Here is a 25029-nt window from a genome sequence, read left to right on the forward strand (position 1 = left end):
CAATTCTAGTTTTTAGTTCAGCTTTCTAAAACCTGCATCTTTTTGATTTTTGATAACCTAGCACAAAACCAAGCATGACCAGGTTCGCACCAGTGGTCAGAAATACTGGTACCACGATATATTTGCACAATAAAACGTTCATTCCCTGTCCGAAAATAGAACTAATGCCATGGCAGTTCTAGTTCCAAATCCTACCTACGAGATTACACTGAAAGAAGACAGACGCTCTTGCACTTATTCTCAATGAAATGGCTTTTCCCTTTCATTTCTGATCAGTTTCACTGCAGATTGTTTTCTACTCGTCTTCACGTTTTGCAGAATGGAAAATCCCATTTGGCCCATGGTGCAGTCTGGTTTAAAGACATTCATCTACTCTATTCCCAGTTTCCAGCTTTGGTCCATAACCTTATGTGTTCTGATGTTTCCAGTGCAAATGGCAGTGAGGTTCTCACTTTGATCTTAGATGACACAACAATGGGATTGAAGTTTGACATAGTCACACTGTGTTATTACCCACGTCGTGTCTTCCACAGAAAGAGACACACAAGAGTGGCAGAGTTCTCAGGATTTGACCAGCTCCTTGTGCTTCACTTCAGCTGTCCGCTCCAACATGCAAGTTCAACCGCTAAAAGGCAGCTTTTGGTTAAACCAAAGCCAGTTCTACCGACAATGAGAGACGTTGATCTGAGCTAGAATTTGAAGTGGACGAAAGAAACTGTAAATTCAACAAAACCAAACCCTTCCTTTCCTGACAGACAACAGGAAGAGACTAGCACGCTGCATCCTCGTGATTTTAAATGCGAACCGACAATTCCCTAACTCGACGTCAGGCATGTTACCAATTCCGTCACTGATCCAAAGACCAGGTTTGGCTGTGACAGTTTGTCTATAGGGAATGTAAACGTCCACATCAGGGAAACAGCATTCACAAGGTGAAAAATCAGCAAACATAATCTCCGTCACTGTTTCACTTGGAATTCCCCTCTCTGTGAACCGTTACCTTTCGCTGTACTTTCATATTTGAAGTTTTTTACTTTCCAGAGCCTGAACTAATTCAGCGAGAAACCACTGGTCATTTCGAGCCCGTCAGCCGGAATGAGGCGAGTTGAACGATGCCTTCCTTGCTGCCAAAACATCAGCGCAGCTCAAAACGAGCTCGTGTTAGCATCAGTCGTTACTTAACTTGCTGCAGCATATCTCCTGAACAACATCAGATTATCACATCATTGCTTTTTTCACATTGAAACCAAGGGTGATAATATGAACCGACTTGGAAACATGGAGAGAGAAACACTGCTGACGAAGACGATTATGACGTGAAGAGCAGGCACTAGAGTTTGTACAGGTCCGAAAGGCTTCTTCAGAATCAATGGACATCCCTGCATACAAGTCTGATTTTGCATTGCCCAGAACAGGCTTTCATTCTCAGATAGGAGATGTAGATTTAATTCTCTTCTTGTGAATTATCCGAATGAAAACTAAATCCTGGCTGCACCCAGAACACACACACGGATCCTGCCAGAACAATTCAGTGATCGATCAGCATCTATCTGTAAGGACAATGGCAGCAAATACAAGCAAAAGCTATCACCGCAATTACCCCTCTAAGGTTCTCGCGTTTCCCAATTGAAAATATTTCGCTGTTCCTTCAATGACACTACGTCGAAACCCTTGCCTCATGGCATTATGCCTGTACCCCGCAACTGAGGACATCCAGGGTTATGCAGAGTAACTCATAATCTCAATCTCTCGAGTAATTAGGGATTGACGGTGCATCCCATCACATTGAGCAATGACTTTATCCCAGTAATACGTTTCCTAAAGCTGCAGTTTCTAAGGGAACACTTGCAAGCTGTCGGGAATAAGTTGAGAAGTGGAACGGACGAGAGGAAAATGTGAAAGGCAATGATGACTGGGAGGCATGAGACAGCAAGTGAGTGAGGAGCTGATGTTGCAACGTTCAATGTCAGTGTCAGTATTTACTGACCACTATTCACTCTGACTCACACACCACTCCTTAACAATTCACCGCAATGAGCCCATTCCTCTTAGTGTGAGTTTACCTTTGCTGATATTAACGCGGTTAAAGGTGCCCAAGAGGATGGATGGATCCGCGTTATTCTGTCAGTTTAAACAGTCTAAGTTATCAGTTTACAACACAAGTAATAAGAGATTGCCTCTTCCTGTGCATTTTCAGTGGAGAATATCCAGCTTTTAACTCTTTTGCATAACCAGAGGCTGTTGTAAATTTATACCGAGTAACTGTGAAACACACAAAAAATGAGTCCGAGTTCCTGTGTTCGAATAGTCAAGTAAATGCACGCATAGTTTTGAATCGTTGAGCTTGGGCAGTCCCTCAGCCTTAGTTAGTGAAAGTTCCTGTGAAAAAACAGCCGAATATGGGATCAAATCCTGACATCTCAATGTTTATAGGTTTTTCATGAAAAACAGAGTTCCCGACTTCACCTGTGGTTCTGGTCGTGGTGGGAATTCAAATCAATGACTGGATCGAGGTTATAGTTTAAAGACAGCTCCTTCGACATCTCTGCTACGCTGCCACACAAACCCCGCAACCACGTTTTTCATGATTAGTGTTTCAGCATCGCCTCACTTCAGGCACTTACCCACACACACTTGCAATGGCCAACTTGGCGTAAGTTCGATAATATTTATGAGGATGTTGCAAGGCTTACAGTGTTTGGACTGTAGCGTAAAGCTGAATAGGATGTGAAAATTTTCCATGGAGCTTGGAATCTGAAATCAGAGTCTCAGGTTGCTCAGCCACGCGAGCACACAGGCCAAAACCGGAAACCCAAGAGCATGTACCTGATGATACCCTGCAGCATACTCACAGCAACTGCACCAGTTCTGCAGAATAAGCGGTGGGAAGGAATTGCTCTACCTGAGCGGTCGTGCTTGTTGTTCTCATCAGCAAATCTGGCTTTGAATTTGCTAGCCCATATCTGCTGCCATGCTGAAACGGAATGCAATTCTGATGAGTTGCTGTGTGAAACTTTGTTCATTTTCTCTCTTCAGATAAAGTGATCACTGGAGATGATGAATTCTGCTCCTGCCAGAGACGCCGACTCTCCTGCTGCTCGGATGAACTGAAAAACTGGTTTAGCACTGGAATCCGAGAATGGCAGAACACGTAGCAAGATTATTCGAAACCCAGAGCCAATAAGACTTCCAACTTTCCTTTTCTTTCTTCATAATAGTGCATTATCCAGCAGAGCCATGAGCAACTGCCACCTGGCTGCAAGCTGAGTTGGAAACCTATGTGGCAATCAAGGACATGCGACTCACTTATTGTCGGTAAATCAAACACTTCTCACTTTGAGGTGTACAAAATTAGTTTCTATACATATTCAGGGAAGGTCAAAGGCGATCTAAGATGTCAAAGAGGTGGTCACTGTTCATGATTGCTCTTTGTTCGAGTTGTGAAAAGGTTTCCCACTTTAGTCGCATTCACGTTTCTTGTTGATGACTGAATTAGACAGAAGGTGTTTCACCAGAGCTGCACTTGACTTGCATTCCTCTCCCTCGCTGTCATACTTTCCTGGAACTCTGTGATAACAAGAAAACAAAATACATACTGCGTCATTCGGCAGCCTGTCTGTGATTTCCTCATTTTCAGTGACAACAAGGCTTAGACTTCAGGCCACACAGTAATATTATTATCAGTATGAGAACAAGTGTCTATAGTTCATCTGTGCCTGTAAATCGTTTCATTCCCGTGGTTGACTGAATGAACTGTATCCGTGTCTGCTGCTTCGAAACTCGAATATGTGAACTGCTTCAAACTATGATTGAGGATTTCTGCTTTTGGTTGACACACGTTGAGAAACGCCAGACAGCGTTCAAATGAAGCTTTCAGAGCACATTTTCGGATGAATTTGACAGAGATTAACATCATGAATCCAGTGTTCGCTGTGACAGAAGGAAATGAATGCTCTCCTTGTTACTGATCCAGGCCACCTTCACATGTCAAGCAAATGCGGTACTGTTGTTACAAAAAGGATCAGTGCCTGGTAACTGTGTCCTTAAAGAGGACATGATTGAAAAAATAAAGAATACCATGTTGAAATATCCAAGAAATATTGGCTGAAACGGCGCAGACAATTTTCCCTGCAGCGCCAAGACAGAGGAACATATGTAACGGCACTCTTAAACAGGATGGCCAGCAGTGATATAGACATCACCACATATGAAGGACCACTGCTAATAGAAATTTGAAAATGAAATTCACGCAGCAGGTATTCGGAATTATATTATTTTTTACCGCTACAGTAGTATTGGGCGAGTAAATTCAAAACAAGGTTTGCTGATGAGAATGCAATAAAGCCCCATCGATCATGATATGAAAGACTGTCGCCCAGAAAGAGGGAACAATAATGTTTCTTCTAAGCTTTGTACTGGGCCACTTTCGCACAAACTGATACTGCTACTCTCCAGAAAAGATCAGGACCCGCGGCATGCACTCTTAGAAATGGTGACCATCAGTGCTGGAAACTCCCTGCATATTCAAAACAAGGAAGAATACATATCGAATAAAAGTGTAAATGGCAATAAATTGGACATGTATTCCCTTTCATCACGACAGCTAGAATTTGCGGGGATATACAGAGTCAGGTTTACTGACCAGGTCAGAAAGCAGTTACCTCCACATATCTTGACACACAAGCCTATCTTTCTTTCTGTCCATTTATTGTTTAGAAGCGCCGATCCTTTCCGGAGGAGATGAAGATGATTACTGCTCCCCCGCAGGATCACAGTGGGGCCAGAGACCCGATCGAGCTGCTCAGAACTGTTCGTGTTTGCCAGAATCACTGAAACTGAGTTTGATGACACGTAGACACGGTGTAACAGCTGCCAACACATGTGGGGGGTTTTGGGACGGATTAGGACCCACTCTGGGTAAAAGACTGGATCCTAAGACTGGGGATTAAGTGTTCAGGTAGAGGACTGGAGAATGGAGTTAAGAACGATATTAGCCAAGATCGAATGGCGGAGCAGACTAGATATTCTGAAAGCGCTAACCATCCTCCTATGTCTTCCAATCTCTGGCCATCTGGTATCGAAGGAAATAGAAACAGAGTTATTTGTTCAGTTGTAAGTCCTGGGCAAAGTTAGAGATAGAACAAGCATGATACAATTTTAGAGACTGGGAAAATGTTTGGAGAGGAAGCAATGAAAGTGAAGCTGAATATAAAGTTTGAAGTCAGGACATATTCAATAAGAAGGAAGTTTGTAGAATGACAGAGGGACATGAAGATGGAAAAAGAAGTGTCACCAGTCCCGAAATCTCATTCGGTTTTCATTTTCAAGATGCGACCGGACCTGCTGACATTTTCCAGCAATTTTATTTGTTGATTCTGAAACAGAAGATGGGAGTGATCCTGGACCAATCAGCTCTCTCATGTTCTGGGAATATTTGACTTACCCGTTCGATCAGATCACGTCTGTCCCACACTGAAACCTCAGAATCCTTCCCCACCCCCATCCTCGTTACTGGCGCTAAACTGTTCATTACATAAACTTACATGAGCAGACAACAAGAACAATTGCAAAATGTACAGGGAGAGCTCCGTTCCGTACCATCAGCACATTCTGAATCAGTTAATTGTCGTTCAGGGCCCATGAGACATTAAGCCGTCTCTGTCAGACCACTAACAAATGGCCATTCGCGTTCTGTGTCTTTGAACACTTTGGTTGGTGCACGGATGTAGTGGAATCTCATGTTGTAAAATGGACATCATTCATAGCATTTTCAGCTGCACTGATAAAGTTGTATCTGGCGCTTCCAGTAAAGTGCAGACAGTTTTCACTCAGAAACCGACATGTGATCAAAGCAGGAGGACATATGTGTCTATGAAAGCAACAAGAATGCTCCACCAGCGTTGGCTTGCAATTCCGCATGTGGAACGAAGAGCTGGAACTCTGTTCAACAGCGAAAACGACTATTATGGGGCTTGAACGCACGGCTCCCTGATTAAACACCTCACATTGCACCGAACTGAGATATCCAGGCTTGGGACACGATGAATTAGTTTGCAATTTCATTCTGAGCATAATTCACCTGGCACAGCAATTTGCAAAGATCCAGCTCATTCCTCCCAAACACAAAGAACATCATTCACATCTTTCACTTTTGTTATTTCTTCAAAACATTACAATCTATTTAACACTGGTCCCGGCATTTAAGATTCAACCCGAATATTTTCATATGAAGTGATTTCCAGTCACTCTGGCAGCAGTAAATCAGTCGGAAAATTACCTTAGGAAACCCAACCATTTCTGTTTACAGTATTGGGAATTTCCCATCTGCTGACAAGGCAGAGTCCTCACAATCAACATTTTCTTTGTTCTTCCGGCCTAAAACGTTTACCACTTCTTATTTTCAAGACAGGAGTTTTGTTTATACCACGTTCCAAGAACAGAAACAACCTTCCAATCTCCTGAACTTTCAATTTAAAATGGAAGTTTTGTTCCTTTCCCACGGGAAGAGCAGTTAATGAGAAAGGAGTTTCCACGAGCTGTGTCCCAGGGTTTGGCAGGAAGCCCTGATTGAAGCTGCAGTGGCCGCTTTCAGTTGGCATCGGCGGTTTGGAGAACATGGTGTCGTATTCTGCTGCGTGTAAGCGTCTTGCTCCCTGTGGACTCGGGGTGAATCATGGATGAGATTTCGGAACAACACTGCCTTCCAGTCTCTGGTCATCTGCTATCTAAGGAAATAGAAACAGAGTTATTTGTTCAGTTCGAAGTCCTGGGCAATGTGAAAGATGGAACAGTTCTGATACAAAATCGGAGACTGGGAAAATGGTTGGAGAGGAAGTAATAAAAGAGAAGCTGAATATAACGTTGGAAGTCAGGAGACATTCAATAAAAAAGGAAGAGTGTGCAAACGCAGGTGGAGATGCACATGGAAAAGGAGTGTCACTAGTCCTGAAGTCTTAAATCGATTTATATTTCCAAGATGCTACCAGCATTTTCCAATAATGTCATTTGTTGGTTTAGTAGGAGAAGATGGCAGTGATCCTGGACCAAACAGCTCTCCCGTGCTCTGGGGATATTTGACTTACTGTGTCTATGTCCCACACTGAAACCTCACGATCCTGCCGCACCTCCACCCTCGTTACTGGCAATATACTGTTCATTACGTTAAACACAAGAAGAACAATTGCAAAACGTTGAGGGAGAGTTCCCTTCGGTTTCCATCAGAACAATCTGAATCACTGAAAATTGGTTCAGGACCCATGTGACATTGATCCGTCTCTGTCCGACCCCTCGCAAGTGGCCATTCGCTTTCCGTGCCTTTGAACACTTTGGGTGGTGCACGGTTGTTTTGGAACCTCACGTTTTGAAACGGACATCATTCATCGTATTTTCGGCTGCACTGATAAAGTTGTCTCTGGCGCCTCCAGTAAAATGGAAACAGTGTTCACTCAGAAACCGACGTGTGATCAAAAGCAGGCGGACAGATGTGTCAATGAAAGCAGCAAGAACATTCCCCTGCGAAGGGTTGCAATACTGCACGTGGAAAGAAGAGCCGGAATTGTATTAAGCGGTGAAAGCGCCCATTGTGAGGATTGCACCCACCAACCACAGATTAAGCATCTCACACTGCACCGACTGAGCTAGCCAAGCACGGTGCACTGTGGATTAGTTTGCTATTACATTGCGAGCATAATTCATCAGCACTTTGTTAGGATCCAGTTCATTCCTCTTAATCACAATATGATTCACACCTTTCACTTCAGTTATTCCTTCAAAGCATTACAATCTATTCAGCACTTGTCCCAGGATTTAAGGTTCAACCTTAATATCTTCATATTTTACCCTCACCTTTATATCGCTGATGTGATTTCCAATCACTCTGGCACGCCATAAATCAGTCGGGACGTTACCTAAGGAAATCCAATCATTTCCGTTTACAGTGTTGGGCATTTCCTATCTGCTGACGAGACAGAGTCGTCTCAATCAACACTTTCTTTGTTCTTTCTACCTAAAACCTTTTACCACTTCCTATTTTCAAGGCAGGAGTTTTATTTATAACACGTTCCAAGAACTGGAGCAACATTCCAATGTCCTGAAGCCCTTTCCAATTTAAAGTGAAAGTTTTTCTCCTTTCTCACGGAAAGAGCTGTTACTAAGGAAAGAGTTTCCACGAGTTGTTTCCCATGGCTTGGCAGAAAGTCGCTGATTGAAGCTGCAGTGGCCGGTCTCTGTTGGCATCGGGAGCTTGGAGAAAGTGATGTCGTATTCTGCTGCGTGTAAACGTCTCACTCCCTGCGGACTTGGGGTGAATCATGGATGAGTTTTCCCGGTTCCAATACATGGTCGGGGTGAATGCTTGTGCTGAAATATTTGAGGCTTATTCCCTGGGTGGGCTCGAACCACCAACATTTCAGCCAACTGCGCTAACCATTTGAGATACAGAAACTGGCAACGCAGATATCCAAAAGTAAAGCTATCGACGGGATATGAGGATACGTCGGACAGCAGGAACTTGCGTTGTTTTCAGAGACGGTCACTGATTTTATCACCGAGAGGGGAAGCACACTGAGGAGCTGCAAACACTCAAATTAAAAGGCATCCACACATGCGCAGTTCTCTCGCATACATCTCCACATAGTAGCTCACTTACGATGCTGGTATTTGAAGCCACGATTCGATAGAAACTGAAGCTTAAAATCCAGCATCTTAAAACCCTCGATCCCGCTACAACACAAAAGCCCACACTCAGAATTTTTATGACTAGTGTTTCAGCATCGATTCACTTCAGGCACTTAGACCTCGCAGATTATGGAATGAAATTGGCGTAATTTAAGAAGAAAGACCAAAGAAAATGTACAGACAAGGAACAGGCCCTTCATCCATTCAAGCCTGAGCCGATCCAAATCTACTGTTTAAACCTGTCACCCAATTCCTAAGCACCTGCATCCCTCTGCTCCCCACCTACTCATGCATCTGTCCAGACGCATCTTAAATGTATCTACCGTGATTACCTCTCCCGTCTCTGCTGGGAACGCGTTCCAGACACCCACCACCCACTGTATCCCTCTTAAACTTTTCACCTCTCACCTTGAAAGCGTGACCTCTCGGTATTTAATCCTTCAATCTGGGACATAAACCTTTTCTCTATCTATCCTGTCTGTACCCTTCATGATTTTGTAAACCTCAAAAAGGTCCCACTCAAACTCCTTTTTTCTAATGAAAACAAAACAACTCAACGTCTCTTCCTAGATTGCACCTTCCATACGAGGCACTATTCGCTTAAACCTTTTACGTGCCCTCTCCAAAGCGTCCACATCCTTTTAGTAATGTGGCGACCAGAAATTTGCACAGTATCCTAAGTGTGGCCAGACCAATGTATTGTTCAATTTTAACATGACCTGCTAGACATATTATTCAATACCCCATCCAATGAAGCCAAGCATACTATATGCCTGCTTGACCACTCTATCCACCTGTGCAGCGACCTTCAGTGTATAATGGACCTGTACTCACAGATCTCTCTGTCCATCAACTTTTTTCCCCCGACGTTCTTCCGTTCATTGTATAACCCCATCTAGAGTTAGACTGACCGAAATGCGTCACCTCACAATTGTTTGGTTTGAACTCTAGCTGCCACTTTTCCGCCCAACTTTCCAGTATCGTCCTGTATTCTTTAACAGTCACTTATACTTTCTGTTAGTCCAGAAATGTTCGTGTCATCTGCAAACTTTCTGATAATTCCAACAGTGCTCTCTTCCAGAACATTTATCTATATCACAAACAACAGTGGCCACAACACTGACCCCTGTGGAGCACTACTGGTCATCTTTCTCCATTTCCAGAAACTCCATTCAACTGCCACTCTCTGTCTCCTATTGCTCAACTATTTCTTTATCCACCTGTCTAGAACACCCTGCACACCATGTTACTTTACGTACTGTATTTGGTTACCATGGGGAACCTTATCTAACTCCTTACTATAGTGCATGTATATGACATCAACAGCCTTTCCTTCATCTATCAACTTGGGCACTTTCCCAAAAACTCTATGCCTCTCACTGATATGCACATTATTTTCTAAATATGAATAGATCTTATCTCTCAGTACCTTCTCCAGCAACTTTCCCAACACTGATGTTAGGCCCATTGTTCTGTAGTTATCCAGAATATCCCTATTATCCTTCTTGTACAGTGGACAATATGAGTAACGTTCCAGTCGGCCAGAACCTCACCTGTGCTCAAGTTCGCCAAGAAGATATCTGTCAGGGCCCCAGCTATTTCTTGTCTCACCTCACTCAGGAACCAGGGATAGATCCCATCCGTTCCTGGGGATTTGTCCACATTAAGTACCCCTAGCCTGCCCAGCACAGCTTCTCTACTTACGTCAACATGATCCAGACTAATCAAATGTCTTACTCTAGACTCAATATTCATCATATTCCTCTCTTCAGTGAACACTGATGCAAAATAATTATTCAGAATCATACCCAGTCTCTCAGATTCGACATACACCCTTCCTTTATTTTCCTTTAGTAGACCAATCCTTTCTCTGGTTACCCGCTTGCTTCTTATATATGAATAATAGGCTTTAGGATTCTCCTTAATTGTGCTAGCGTGAAGTTGTTTCATTACCCCTTTTAACCCCCTTGATTCCTCATTTAAGACTTGCCCTACTCTTCTCATGTTCCTCGAGGGACCATTATGTTCTTAGCTGCTGAGGCGTTATGTATGCTTCCCTTTTCCTCTTGGCGAGTCGTACAATTGTCCTGTCATCAATAGTTCACGAATATTGTCTTTCAAATCCTATGCCTTCAACGGGACATGCCTATCCTGCACTATATTTAACCTATCTTTGAAAACCTGCCACATATGAACTGTGGACTTTCCTACAAATAGCTGTGTCCAATCCACATTTCCGACCTCCTGCATAATTTTGATATAATTAGCTTTGGCCCAGGATAGTACTCTTTCCTCAGGACCACTCTCATCTTTGTCAATGAGTATTCTAAAACTTACGAATATTGGACACTTCCCAAAGAAATCACCCACGGCAACTGCTATCGCCAGCCCTGGCTTATTCCCCAATATCAGTTCCAATATGGCCTATTCCCTCCTCAGACTGGAGGCTTCTTACAAATGGTATACCATCCAGACCTCTGACGCTAAGAGTATCCCGGACAATGTTGGGAAAACGGAAATCTCCAATCAAAACTAAAAGAATTGCCTCTACGTCTTTCCATGATCTGTTTAACTATGTTTTTCTTACACCTCACGTTCACTGTAATACAGCCCCAAAAATCTAACCTCACCCTTCTTATTTCACTGCTCCATCCATAGTGTCTCACGACCCAAGCCTTACATGGTGTCTTCCTTTCGCACAGCCATGATATCATCCCTGACCAGCAATGCAACTCCTTCTCCTTTTTCTTCCCTCCCTGTCCCATCTGAAGCATCTATATCCTAGAACATTTGGTTGCCAACCATGCCCTTCCTTCAACTAAATCTCTGTGATCGCAATAACGTCATATTCCCCGGCATCAACCTAAACCATAAGTTCATCTGTCTATACTCCATGCATTAAATTAGATGCATTTCAGGCCACCAGTTCTTTTGCATTCATCTGCTCTCTGCCTACTCTTCCCATTTTTAATGTTATCTTCCTGATTCTTAGCGTTTCCAGTTTCCACCTCACTGCCGACTTGTTTAATCTTGTGGTTCCCAGCGCCCTGCCACATTAGTATAAAACCTCCCCAACAGCAGTAGCAAAAACTCCCGAAAGGACTTTCGTTCCTGTCTGGTTCAGATGTAGATCGTTAATTTTCTTATAGTCCCACATTCCCCAGAACTGGTCGCAAATCCAACAAGTCCGAAACCCGCCCTGCAGCACCATTCCTCAAGTCACGTGTCCATCGTGCCTTTTTTTTTATTCATTTCTACGCTGGCAGTCACATGGCACCGGCAGTAATCCCGAGATTATTACCTTTGAGGTCCTCCTCTTTTATTTCTCTCCTAGCTCCCTGAATTATCCCTGCAGGTCCTCATCTCGTCCTCAAGACAACTGGCTGTTCACGATCCCCTTTTCGAATGCTCTTCAGCCAATGGGCGACATCCCTGGCCTGAGCACCTGGGAGGCAACACAATTCTCCAGAATTGCTGATGCTCCACAGTGAGTCCACCCGCAGTTCCAGAGTGACCACGCAGTCAAACAAGTGCTGCACCTGGACACACTTCTTGCAAGAGTAAGTTTAGAAAACCTTTACAAGGATTTGCAAGGTTTGCACTGCTTGGACATGAGAACGAAACTGAATAGGCTTCGTCAGATTCCCAGGAGCTTCAGGGCTTAGATATGGACTCACAGAAGCTTATAAAATCATGAGGAAGACAGACAAAGTAAATAGTCAGGGAGCACTTTTTCACAAGATACGCGAGTTCAAATCTACATAGCAAATGTTTAATGCGAAAGAGGAAACATTTAAAAGGGATGTGAGGGACACATGTTTTTCACACAGCACTTTTGTTTGTGTGGAATGAATTGCCACATTTAGTGGCAGAGTCTGGTGAACTCACAACATTTCAAAGGCATCTGAATGGGTGTATAGACAGGAAGACCTCGGAGAGATAAGGCAAAAATATTGACAGATATGTATGGATTAATTTCGGATATCTATTCAGCAAAGGCAAGTTGGATCGCGAGAGTTGTTTCCATGCTCGACAACTTTGAGATGCTCCAGCCACCGGCAACGGTTTGAATACACCATTTGCAAAAAAAAAAACGCATGATGTTTGTGACTCAGTCAGCGAGTTTGGCTATTTTGTTTGGTGGGTGGATGGGCCCAACCGATCCAGAGATGAATGTTTTCCAGATATTTGCTTCCAATGACCATTCTTCTTGACACTTTCCCAAGTTCGCCATCAAAGATTTTGGCTGAAGAAAAATACCTCCCATATTGCATTACCCACTTTGTTCTCCAGCGAATTCAAAAACTGACAGCTCTTAACGTGGAACAGAATCAAAATTGAAAAGGCAGTACGATGATCAGACACACCGAAGCTTAAGTGCTGTCTGTGAGGCACTGTGAGTCGTCTCTGACATGAACCGCTCGCACAAGTAACAGCGAGGCAATTCCAAACCTACTGGAGATTTAGTTTATTGCCAAGTCCCAGAAAGTGCTCAAGTACCATATATAAAAAAGAACAACAACGAACCATTAAAAGTGAACATTTCCAATTATATCCGTGATTAAATTAGGCCATCAATGCGCCGGTGCCCCCATCTGATCGAGAGAGCCAATCACCTTTCTCCCTCACCAGGACAGTAATGAAGGGAATGAAGGTATAGCAACGTTTCACATCGCGATTGCCCACATTTTCGACACAGCATCAAAAAACGGCGAACAGATTCAATGCAGGATCTTCTTTCGAAATAACGGTGAAATAACTATGTCTATTCACTTTCAGAGTAAACGGGGAACAACACAAGTTGTCTGGAATATGAATAACCAACATAGACTACTTGGGTCCCTGATTCTACTGATGCACAGACTTTCATATGAAATGGTACCTTGGGTGATTGCCCTACACCCAGAAATCTTCTGGCTGCCTTTTGTTTGCCCTGTCACATTAAACTTGTGCTGTTCTAATCGAATTTGTAGTTCTTGCCATTTGTCCGTATTGCTACTAGGGATAGCTGGTCGTGACAACTCGTGACTGCCACACAAATACTTTGCCAAAATTGGATATATCCGCAACGTGATTCGCAGTGAACGAACTTCGCAACGAGGATATGCCACGTGGCAAGTTACAAAGCATGCTTCCATTTATTAAAGTAAGTTTCTGGGAACTGACAACCAGATTCCTCCTTACACTCGGTATTATGACAACACATAAACCAACAGCCTCTCTCAGAGACAAGTGACCAATGCCCATCTTGTGTCGGACAAACATAGTTGACAAGATTGCACGCAGGGACTGCACAGAAAACTATAGAGGAGAAGCAGGCAGACGACCATCAGCTGCATTCATGCAGTTCTGTTACCCTGTCAACCCCATGCACAACTGTTCCTTGCAAGTACACACAGGGCACTGAGTGTCTCTGACTCAGGGACTTGGAACTCGGATTATATGACCGTCTGCAGCACTGGTTACTTCCTTGTGTGAGGTAACTCCCGATGGAACATATGTAAAACATGATAGCTCATTGAGAAATACATCCATAATAGCACCCAAGAGACGTATTTCTGTTGTGCTTCAGGTCCAAGAACACTCAGATCAATAGCTCCCTTGATAACCTCTGCTGGTCATGTTTGCAAAGAGATCTAGCAAATTGTCAAGTTTGATTTTCCATTCAATCAACAATTTTGACTCAGTATGGCTGCAAATATCTTTTATTAACTTTGTGCTTTTCTTCTTTTACATTGGTGTCTCGCACCTTACAATTGACAGCAGAGTTAGGAGAGAAGATGGAAGCATTTAGCCCATCAAGTCAGCGACAGCTTTCAATGAGATCATGGCTGATTTGGTTAATGATCAACTCTGCTTTTTAGTCAGTACCCTTGGCCGAGTGGTTAAGGTGATAGGTTAAAAATCCATTCAGGTTTCCCGCATAGGTCCGAATCCAGCTGACTCCGCTTTGAATGACTTGCTGCTGGGCGAATTTTCGCTCAAAATTCAAAAAACCTATTTTGCAAACCAGGCCGGTAATTTAATTAGACTTTGGAACTCGAGTTCTTCATCGGAAATGTTCCATATTTAAAACATTATCTCTGTTTCTCTTTCCAGATACACTGCTCGACACATCGGGTTTCTGCAGCTGTTATTGAACGTCCTGAGCAGAAGTGCTGCTTTTCATTAGATTCTTTTAATCCCTGTCCTCTGTTCTCTGACTCGGGTCAGTGGCAACACTTCCTCCTGCTCGTCAAAGTGCTCATTCCCCACCGCTCCCTCTCCCATCATTACAAACAACCGCAGGAAATTGCCACTTAACCATCTTTGTTCCAAAGTGAAACTCACCAGCCTCGGGAATCTCTCCACCAAACGGGACTTCTCATCCCTGGACATGGTGCAAACCAGAGTATTGTGAAGAGATACTGTCAAAATATTGTCAGTTGGCAGTTGGAAAAATGTTAAGGAGCCAAACCAATCCAGGCACCAGCTTTGGGAATCTTGAGAAACTCTTTGGGACGTGGAATCAGAGGAGAATGCAGAAGGGTGAACTGTCGGACCGAGCAGAGGTCAGAATATTGACTCTGATGTTGTCGGGACAGGAACTGGTCTGAGACATTGAAAAAATTCTCACCCCTGTACATGGGGAATAGAAACTTCATCTGGACTCTGCGACAATGAAAATCTCTGGAACACACAAGGCACTGAGAGGCAAAAAAGGAGATTATCCCTGATGGAGGTGATCTGGTTCCCAGTGACATGGGTGTGTCTGTCTTGGGGGTATCAGACTGTTAAAATGTCTCCATAATGAATGGTTCAGTCTTTCATTTGGAAAAGTAAAACTGATAGAGGACAGTAGTCGTTCAGGGAATGGCACATTGAATTTGGAATTCAGTCACGGACTGCTTTAGAGGATCGTCGAATTTGTTAGGTTGGAAGTTTCAGTGCATTCGACTGTTAACTGAAACGTCCTTGTGGAACATAGTAAAGAATCTTTCCGTTGAATGAGCAGGATCTAGTATTGACTGATGGGGCCACAGCAGGCGGCAGGACGTGGTAACACGAAATAAAAATGCGCTGAGCTCAAATACAAGAAGCATGCTTTTTCGGTATGGTGGATCAACAATACAGCATTTTAAAAAAAGTTTAAGCAACGATCCTTCAATGTACAGGACATGCAACGCCAGGATCTGGCACCATACTAATCTCGTTATTACCAGGCGATTTAACTAATTCATCAACGGTGTCAGCGCAGAAGATGCTGTTCACATCCATATGTGTATTTAATTAGCTGTTCAGTCACAGTAACTTGGACATTTGTTACTTGATTAAAGTTGCTCCATAAGAATTTAAAATAACCTCTGCTGATACAGAAAAGGAACGTTCACACCTGGACATTCTCCAGTGCAAATGCACAGAAAGAGCCAATCTCGTATTGCGTTCATTTCAAACTGATATATTCATCTGTTTAAGCCGACAGGATAAAGAAGATACGTTCATCCTCTCGGGGACCATTAACCACGTTAATATGCACAGAGGGAATACAACGCCTAAGAGAACAGTATCATTGTGGTGAATTGATCAGCAGTGTTGTGTAAGTCAGTGTAAACAGTGGCCAGTATAGGTTGACCCATTAATACCAACAGTGAGCCTTGCCTCACCACTTCCTCTCTCACTTACAGCCTCACGCCCTCCAGTCATCATTGCCTTTCACTTTACTCAAAAGCCCTGCTCCACTCCTCCCTTCTCCCGATCGCTTGCGGGCGTCCACGTAGAACCTGCAGATGTTCGAAACTCATTCGTGGCATATAGATGTCACTCAATGGCATTGGATTCACTGCCCATCCCTAATTACTCCAGTGATTGAGTTGATGAGCTACTGTACAGAAACATGAGCGAACTTAACATAGAGGTACAGCCAAGATGCTGTTATCGAGGGAATTCCAGGATTTAGGAATAGCCAGATACTTCCAACTCAGAAAGGCGAGATCCCTGATAGGTGATTTGCGGTCACAGTTTTCTCTTGTTTCTGCTGCTATTGTCCTTAGAGATAGATATAAACAATCACAGGATTGATTCTGGCAACCAACATAAAAGCCCTGCATCTACTGTCGTTTGTGGAAGTGAGTGAAGATATTCCAGAATTGATATCAGAGACCTAATTCAAACCCTGCAACAATAGATGCCATGAATTCTAAGTTGAAATTCTGTGTCTAATGCCTTTAACCCATTACAACTTACCATGGAAAATCCCTTCCGATTCGCCTCTACCCCTTAGAGAATTAAAGCTGCTATTTTTATTTGCTCCAAGACACATGTGACTCCAGACGCACAGAAACTGGATTGGTTGTTGCAGGTCAGTTATCTAAACCTCAGGACCTCACTTCAGGAATTATTCATGGTTCTGTTCGTTAATAAATGACCAGAGTTCAGCCGCATTCTTAACTCCTCAAATCCTGAAGCATTCCATTTCACAATGCAGCAGAATTCTGGCAATGTGAAGGCCTGGGCAGACAAGTGAAATGAATTTCACACATCCTGATTGAGATAATCTAATCAACACCTCTGGAAATTCAATGGTGATGCCATTACCTAGTCTTCAACGATCAACAATCTGGGATTTACTATTAACCCCAGAATGAACTGTCCTCCCTACATAAATAAAGTGACTACAAGAAAACTGCCATCAGTCATGGGATTTCTGACTCCAATCGCTTCTCTAATACCGAGAAGGCTCACGTCAAGTGTGTGATGGAATACTCCCCGATTGACTGAACAAATATATCGACAACATACCTCAAGATGTTGGACAGCGCCATTATGAAACATTCGTACAATAGAATAATGCTGCGTACATTTAATAACTGAAATGAAACTAGAAAGTGCTGGAGAAATTCAGCAAGTCTAACAGCATACTTGGAGAGAAATACAGTTAACTTTTTGAGGCCAAAATGACTCTTCTTCAGAACAGCACTGAAGAGAGAGGACATGTAGGACAAGAAACATTACTTCTCTGACACTTTTCACAGTTGCTACCAGGTCGGCTGAGTTTCTTCAGAACGTTCCATTCCATGGCAATTGAGTCAGTTCGATTGGCACTTTATGTATAATTTCAATCCATTCACCACTGTCGCAGCTTTTTGATTCATCAACAATTTCCATTTGACAGCACACTCCAACTCTAGTACTACTATCGTCCTAAAGACAAAGGAAGTTAACGAATGGGAAAATCATTATCTGTATGTTCCCTTCCAAGCTACTAAACATCACAATTGGATAGGTATTCCTTCAATCAGTCCTTCACTGTCCCAGTGGATCAGACGGTTGCTCTCCTCCCCCACTTCAACACATCCAAATCGATTAATGAACTGTTCAAATAAACTTTGTCAAACTCAATTGTTAGAAGGCCAACACTTACTGGGAGGTGAGAAAACCTTCACAAAAATGTAACGCTTAAGCTACAGAGTTAAGAGGAGCAGTTTGGAAATATGTATCCCTGTGTTCTTACAGCAGATTCATGTAATCAGACATTTGAGATAGGCTGAGTCAGCAACTTGCCATGAATAGAAATGTTGAATTTGGTGATGCATTTTCACTGGAGGTATTTTCCAGCCATGATTCTGTTTCAATGAAATTTGCATAGTCGTCAATTCGAATTGAGATGAACACTTGCCAGTTAACTTTGACACAGATAATCAGCGTGAATCCACCATTCACCATTTTACTAGCAAGCTGCTGAGTTGTACCATGCCTTACGCTGCTAATGTACTGACGTTATGAAATAGAATCATACCATCCCTACAGTGTGTAAACAGGTCATTTTACAACAAGTTCACATGCAACCTCGAAGGAGTATTCCACCCACAGCAATTTCCCTTCCCTACTACTTTGCACTGCTCCTGACCAACACATTCTGGAGAACGAGGTACAATTTAGCATATCCAGTTTATCTAACCTGCATATCTTTGGACTGTAGTAGGAAACTGGAGCAACCCGAAGAAACCCATGCAGTCACAGGTAGAATATGCGAACTCTAAACGGTCGCCTGAGGCTGGAATCGAATCCAGGTCCTTCGTGCTGTAAGGCAGCAGTGCTAACCAACGTATCACAAAAGCTAACTTCAAACCTTAGTGGAGCCATTCTTCCGAATAAGCCTGTTTACAAAGACATACACGTCTCCATAGCCATTTTGCAGCAAAAGGTAGACATAAGTAGACTAGACATACTCCAGCACGTGGCTGAAGGTGATCAGTTAAAGGATAGATGTTTTATCATTATTTATGAGCAGCTCAGTAAGCTGCGCTACTTAAGGCTGCAGCAGGAAGTCCTCAATCAAATATGTTCTTCTTACCATTCGTCCTACGAAGACTGCGGTATTTATATTCATTATATATTTTCAGTTACACCATTCTCCTGTTCGATGGCATCCCCTGAGATTTTATTCAATGACTCTGCCTGTTGGAAGTTTGGAAAGTCTCTCAGATACTGCCAAAACCTCTTCAAGAGGCTTCCCCTCCCAGAATCAGCTCTTGCCTTCGAACTTCCCCTCATTGTCAGTCCTACTCCATAGAAACTAACTGGAGACAAATACATGTATGATGTCACCGAACAGGCCATCACCGCGCTTCACTCTCTCCCAGGGAGCAGCATGGCTCAGCGTTGGTGATCGATGCCTTGCAAATCCACTTGGGATGATGGGAAGAGTGGTTGTCATCTACCTATCCACGATCAAAATGAACCTGAATCTGAGAAGTTACCATTCCAATCAGTTTGAAGTACATGCATTAAATGTAGATAAATGAGACTAATTCGACTGTTTATGATATAGATTACGAAACACAAGATTTGATCTTAATGGTAAAAAGCTGTGATTTCCGAAGCGTGAACACTGAATGCACAACTTTAAATTGCATAAGTGCAGACTTCGAGGTGTAGCTCCTGTGTGAGAATTGGAATATCGTTTGTAGACATGCAAAACGACACCTGGAAACATTATTTATCTTTCGGACTGTCTGGAAAATCGCACGAAGGCAATAATTTTCGTAAAATCCTAATTGTGGGAAGTAGGCCGTTCGGTCTATCAAGCCCACACCAAAGCAGTGAAGATTATCCCAACAAAAACCACTTCCTAATCGATCCCCTTCCAGTTTCTCACAGCGAAATAACCTGAAGTTCACATACCTGGACAAGTTGGGTATTTTTCCATTTGGCAATCCACCGAAACTACACAGCTTTCATAATGTGGGAGGAAAACTCACGCACACATGGGAGGAGTACAAGCACCATACAGACAGTCGCCACAGGCTGGAATTGAACTGGGTCCCTGGCACCGTGTGGCAGAGGTGCGAAGCATGTTTATTCTTCCGTCAGCTCACTGGGTTCAAGATAAAAGACATTTAAACAACTCAGGCAAAGCTTTGAAGCATATATCATCCCTTGAAGTATGTTGTTCTTTGAAATTGAACCACATTCCAAAGTACATACATTGCAAAAGAACCGCTTGAACCTTAAGATTTCATCACGAACAACAACAAGTTCAGAATTACATATGGCAACAGGAGTAAATGAGCTTGAACATAGTGTGGAGGGGAAAGTGCGTGTGGTGGTGTTTCCATGTACCTGTAGAGGTTGCGGTTTTGGACTGCGATGGACCAATTCAGAAATCACACCAGGTTATCGATGCACATGTTTATTTGAAATAACAAGATTTCGGACCAGAACCCTTTCGTTAGGTGAAGTGGGAGGAAATAACACAGAACACAGAATTTAAAGGAAGAGAGACCAAAATATCAGGCATATTGTGGGAGCGGAGTGTCAAAGACTTAGTCTCTGCAAGTGAACAAGAGTGTCAGACAGTGTGAGTACTGTGTCAATAACTGAGTGCCAACAGAATGGTTGACCTATGATCCAACAAAGTGAGGCAGAGAGGTAATTACAAACCGTTAAAATAATGTCGTATTGGAGACAAAACAAGGCACTGGAATGACATGGAGCAGAAACAGAAGCAACTGGAAAACCGCTCCACAACAAAAACACCAGAGGAAGGGTCACCAGCTCCGAAACATTAACTCTCATGTTCCTCCACAGATGTCCCCAGACCAGCGAAACACCTGCCCCCTTCGCCACGATGCCCCAGTCCCGTTCCCCCACCCCGCCCAGTAACCCTTGCTCTTGCTCTTGGTTTACAGCATTCCCAGTTCTTCTGATTTTTCTTTGGCTAGAGTCGCATGCCGCGAGTCTGACCCAAATTATCAGTTAGCCAATATTGAACAAAGTGATTAAGGGAGAGAGACAATAACAACTTGTCACGGTGATTGTGTGAAAACAGAACAATAAGGAAGATTTCACAGATACAGAACAGTGTGGTGGGTTACATATGGTGTGACATTAAACGAATATCATGGTTGATGCCATCATCACAACGAAGGCAGTTGGCGATCCAATTCTGTTTGGCGATTGTGCATTGTTGCGTACCTCGAAAGCCGCCTTGGCCGACATTTAGTCGAAGATTGAAAACCAAATGTCCTTGATTGCTGAACTCTTCCCCGACTGGGTGTGAATGACCCTGTCTGGCAATTGTTATGCCGTTACCATTTATGCATTGGCACACCATCTGCATGGTCTCGCCAATATACCATTACTGGGTATCTTGTGGTATCTTGTGGTATCATTGCCTGCTGCATATGTGACAAACAACATTGCCTGAGTCACATGAGTACCTGTCGTGTACGTGGTGGGTGGTGTACCAACGGGTGATGGTAGTGTCCATGTCTTGCAAAGGTTGCGAAGGCATGGTGCTGTGGTGTTGTGGTTAATGCTATGTGAAGGCTGAGTAGTTCACTGTAAACGGTCGTATGTTATAATTTTGCTGGGTGTTTGAAGGTGAGAATTGAAGCCATGGGGATATTCTTAGTGAGATGCTCATCATCATCGGTGACATGCTGAATCCTGTGAAGAACGTGCTGAACTCCAGGAAAGTACTGACGATGAAAGATACTCTATTAGTCGCATCCTCTGTCTGTCTTCTGATGAGTTCGCAGCATATTTTCACTGTGGCACACCGGAACTGGCGATCAATCAGTTCAACATGTACCCCATCATCATGAGGATATCCTTCAAAACCTTTAGGTGTCTGTCGCATTATTCCTCATCTGAGCGGTTCCTGTGCAGGTGAAGCGCTTGTCCTTACGGTATGGCTTCTTTAATATATTTAGGGTGGAAGCTGGAGAAGTGCAGTATCGTGTAGTTATCCTTGGGCTTGCGGTGGAGTGAGATGCTGAGGTGTTATTTCTTAATTTTGGTTTGTGATGGTTTTGGTTGTATCATCCTTATAAATGGAATAGGCATTCAGTTAAAACCACGAACAGAAATACCAGGAGAATCTCAGCAGATCTTACAGCGTCTATTCAGAGAGAATCAGAGACAAATATTTCAAAACTTCATCAGAACTCGGTAATCTCCCACAGGCACTGCCAAACTGGTTAGTTTCGACAGCAGTTTCTGTCTTTGCTTCAGATTCCCAGAATCCACAGTTCTTTACATTAACCATTAAAGCAATGCAGAAACTTTTTTTATCGTTCGTCATTCCAATGGTTTCTGTTTGGAAAACATTTCCCTGACCCCATTAGAAACACGAAACGATGCTGCACAGAAAACAGATGCATTATGAATATCAATCGCTGTCGCCCTGGGGCTATTGAACTAGTAACATTTCAGTTAACAGTCGAATGAGCTGATACTTCCAACCTAACACCCTGGACGATCCTCGAAAGCAGTCTGTGATTAGCTCCCAATTCAGGCTGTCATTCCCAGAACGACAACTGTCCTCTATCAGTTTTACTTTTCCAAAATAAGGACTGGGACATTCATAATGGCGACATGGGAACAGTCTGATCCCATCCACGACAGACACACCCATGTCACTGGGAACCAGCTCTGCTCCAATCGGGAACATCTCTCTTCGAACCTCTCAGTATCTTGTGTGGTATCGAGTATTTTCATTGTCCCAGTGTCCATATAAGATTTGTATTCCTCATGTACAGGACCGAGAATTACTTCAATATCTCCAATCAGTTCTTGTCCTGAGAACATCAGAATCAATGTCCCGTCCACTTAAAGAACGGGAAGTTGTCCTGACTGTTTCCGATCAGTCTGACAATTCACCCTACTTCATTCTCCTCTGAGTTCTTTTCCCAAAGAGTTTCTGAAGATTCACAAAGCTGGAGACTGGGTGACGTGCTTTACCTTCTTAACATTTTTTCACCTGACAAGTGACAATATTTTCCCAAATTCTGTTGACAATCGTCTGTATTTCACCATGTCCAGGGATGAGAAGTCCCGTTTTGTGGAGGGATTCCCGATGTTTGTGAGTTTCGCTTTGGAGCAAATATGGTTTGTCAGCAATTTCCTGCGGCTATTTGTAATGATGGGAAAATTAGTGGTGGGGATTGGCTCTTCGACGAGCGGGGGGAAGTGTTGCCACTGACCAGAGTTAGTGAACGGAGGACTGCAGTAAAAGGAATCTATTCAAAAGCAGCACTTCTGCAAAGTACATTCAAAGAATACTGCAAAATCTCAATGGGTCTGGCAGTAACTGTGAAAAGAGAAACGGAGATAATGTTTTAATTGTGCTGCATTTTTGATTAATAACTTGTGTTTGCTAAGTCTAATCAACTGACTGGTCTTGTTTGTTGAGACGACATTTCTGAACAGTGAGTGAAAACTCGTCCTGCATGACATCACTGAAAACGGAGCCAGCAGAATTCGAACCTGCGGAGGGAAGCCCCAATGTATTTCTAATCCATCACCTGTATCACGCGGCCATGACTACACGCGTGCAATGCTGTCTTAGTATGTCTTATGTAACGGAAAGTTCCAACCTGAAACACCAGGATTTGGCTTTTCCTGGTACCCCAGTATTCGCTGTCAGACTATCTTGCTTTCGAAAGGAGGAGGATGCTGGGTGCCAAGAAAAGCCAAACCCTGGTGTTTCAGTTTGGAACTTTCCATTACATAAGACATACTAAGACAGCATTGCGCGCGTGTAGTCATGGCCGCAGCAATTTGAATTGCACACATATTGATGAGAGATAAAGTGGATGGGTAGGATCCATTTTCATGCGCAGAGAGTTGAATAAACACAGAACTGGATCGCGAAAGAAAAATGTCCTTGCATTAGGTCGGCACGGTGGCACAGTGGTTAACACTGCTGGCTGACAGCGCCAGAAACCCGCGTTCAATTGCCGCCTCAGGCGACTGACTGTGGAGTTTGCACGCTTCCCCGTGTCTGCGTGTGTTTCCTCCGGGTGCTCCGGTTTCCTCCCACAGTCCAAAGATGTGCAGGTCAGGTCAGGCGAATTGGCCACGCTAAATTGCTCGTAGTGTTAAGTAAGGGGTAAATGTAGGGGTATGGGTGGGTTGTGCTTTGGCGCGGCGGTGTGGACTTGTTGGCCTGAAGGCCCTGTTTCCCCACTGTCAGTAATCTAATTTGTCTAGCCCTATTCACTGCCAGTAGAATTACGCTCATTGAAGTCTTCTTGAAAAGATTCACCACTGGCAAATCTGATGTGCAAATTCGGTCTACTATTGTTAATCAGAGGTCAAAATATGAAAATGTTTCAAATACACGGAAATGCACTGGAGAGTGCATACCTACCTTCAGGAGCTTATTCTGCTCTGATGTACACCCCCGAGAAATTGGGACGAGAGTGCGTTCTCACAGCTGAAGGGATCAAATATTTAAGAAAATAATAAGGAGGATATTCACTCTTTCAGAGGGTAGCAAATCTGTGGGTTTCCCAAGAACAGAGGGCTGTGAAGGCGAGGTGTATTCAAGGCTGTGATAGACAGACATGGAGCATCACGGAGATGAGGATAAAAACGAGGGTTGAGAATTAACCAAATCAGCCATGATCTCATTGAATGTTGTCGCAGACTTGATAGGCTAAATTGCTTCCATCTGCTCTCGTATCTTTGCCGTCATTTGGAAGATACCGGACACCATTTTAAAAGAAGAAAAGCACAAGTTTAGGGAGAGGTGGTTTCAATCAAACTGAATCAAAATTATTTATTGAGCGAAAAATCACACTTGGCATGTTTCCAGATTTCTTTGCTAGCATGACTAGCAGAGTTGATCAAGGTCGTCTGACTGTACTTGGGCATGAAACAAACAAAGATTAGTGACATAATCTTCATTTTCTTTATGTCAAAAGTAATATCTTTCCTGATGGTCACAACAAAGGAGATGCTTTCCAAGAAAAGACAGAGACTAAGTCAGCTGTAAACTCATCGATGACCAAAATATGGCTCGCGTTGTTCTCTGGGACAGATATGATTTATTGATTATTGTCATCCAAACTTTTTTTTACCATT

This window comes from Chiloscyllium plagiosum, unplaced genomic scaffold, assembly GCF_037043375.1.
Source record: "Chiloscyllium plagiosum isolate Xiang-an unplaced genomic scaffold, Cpla_swu_hap1 HiC_scaffold_40, whole genome shotgun sequence".
Lineage (NCBI taxonomy): Eukaryota > Metazoa > Chordata > Chondrichthyes > Orectolobiformes > Hemiscylliidae > Chiloscyllium > Chiloscyllium plagiosum.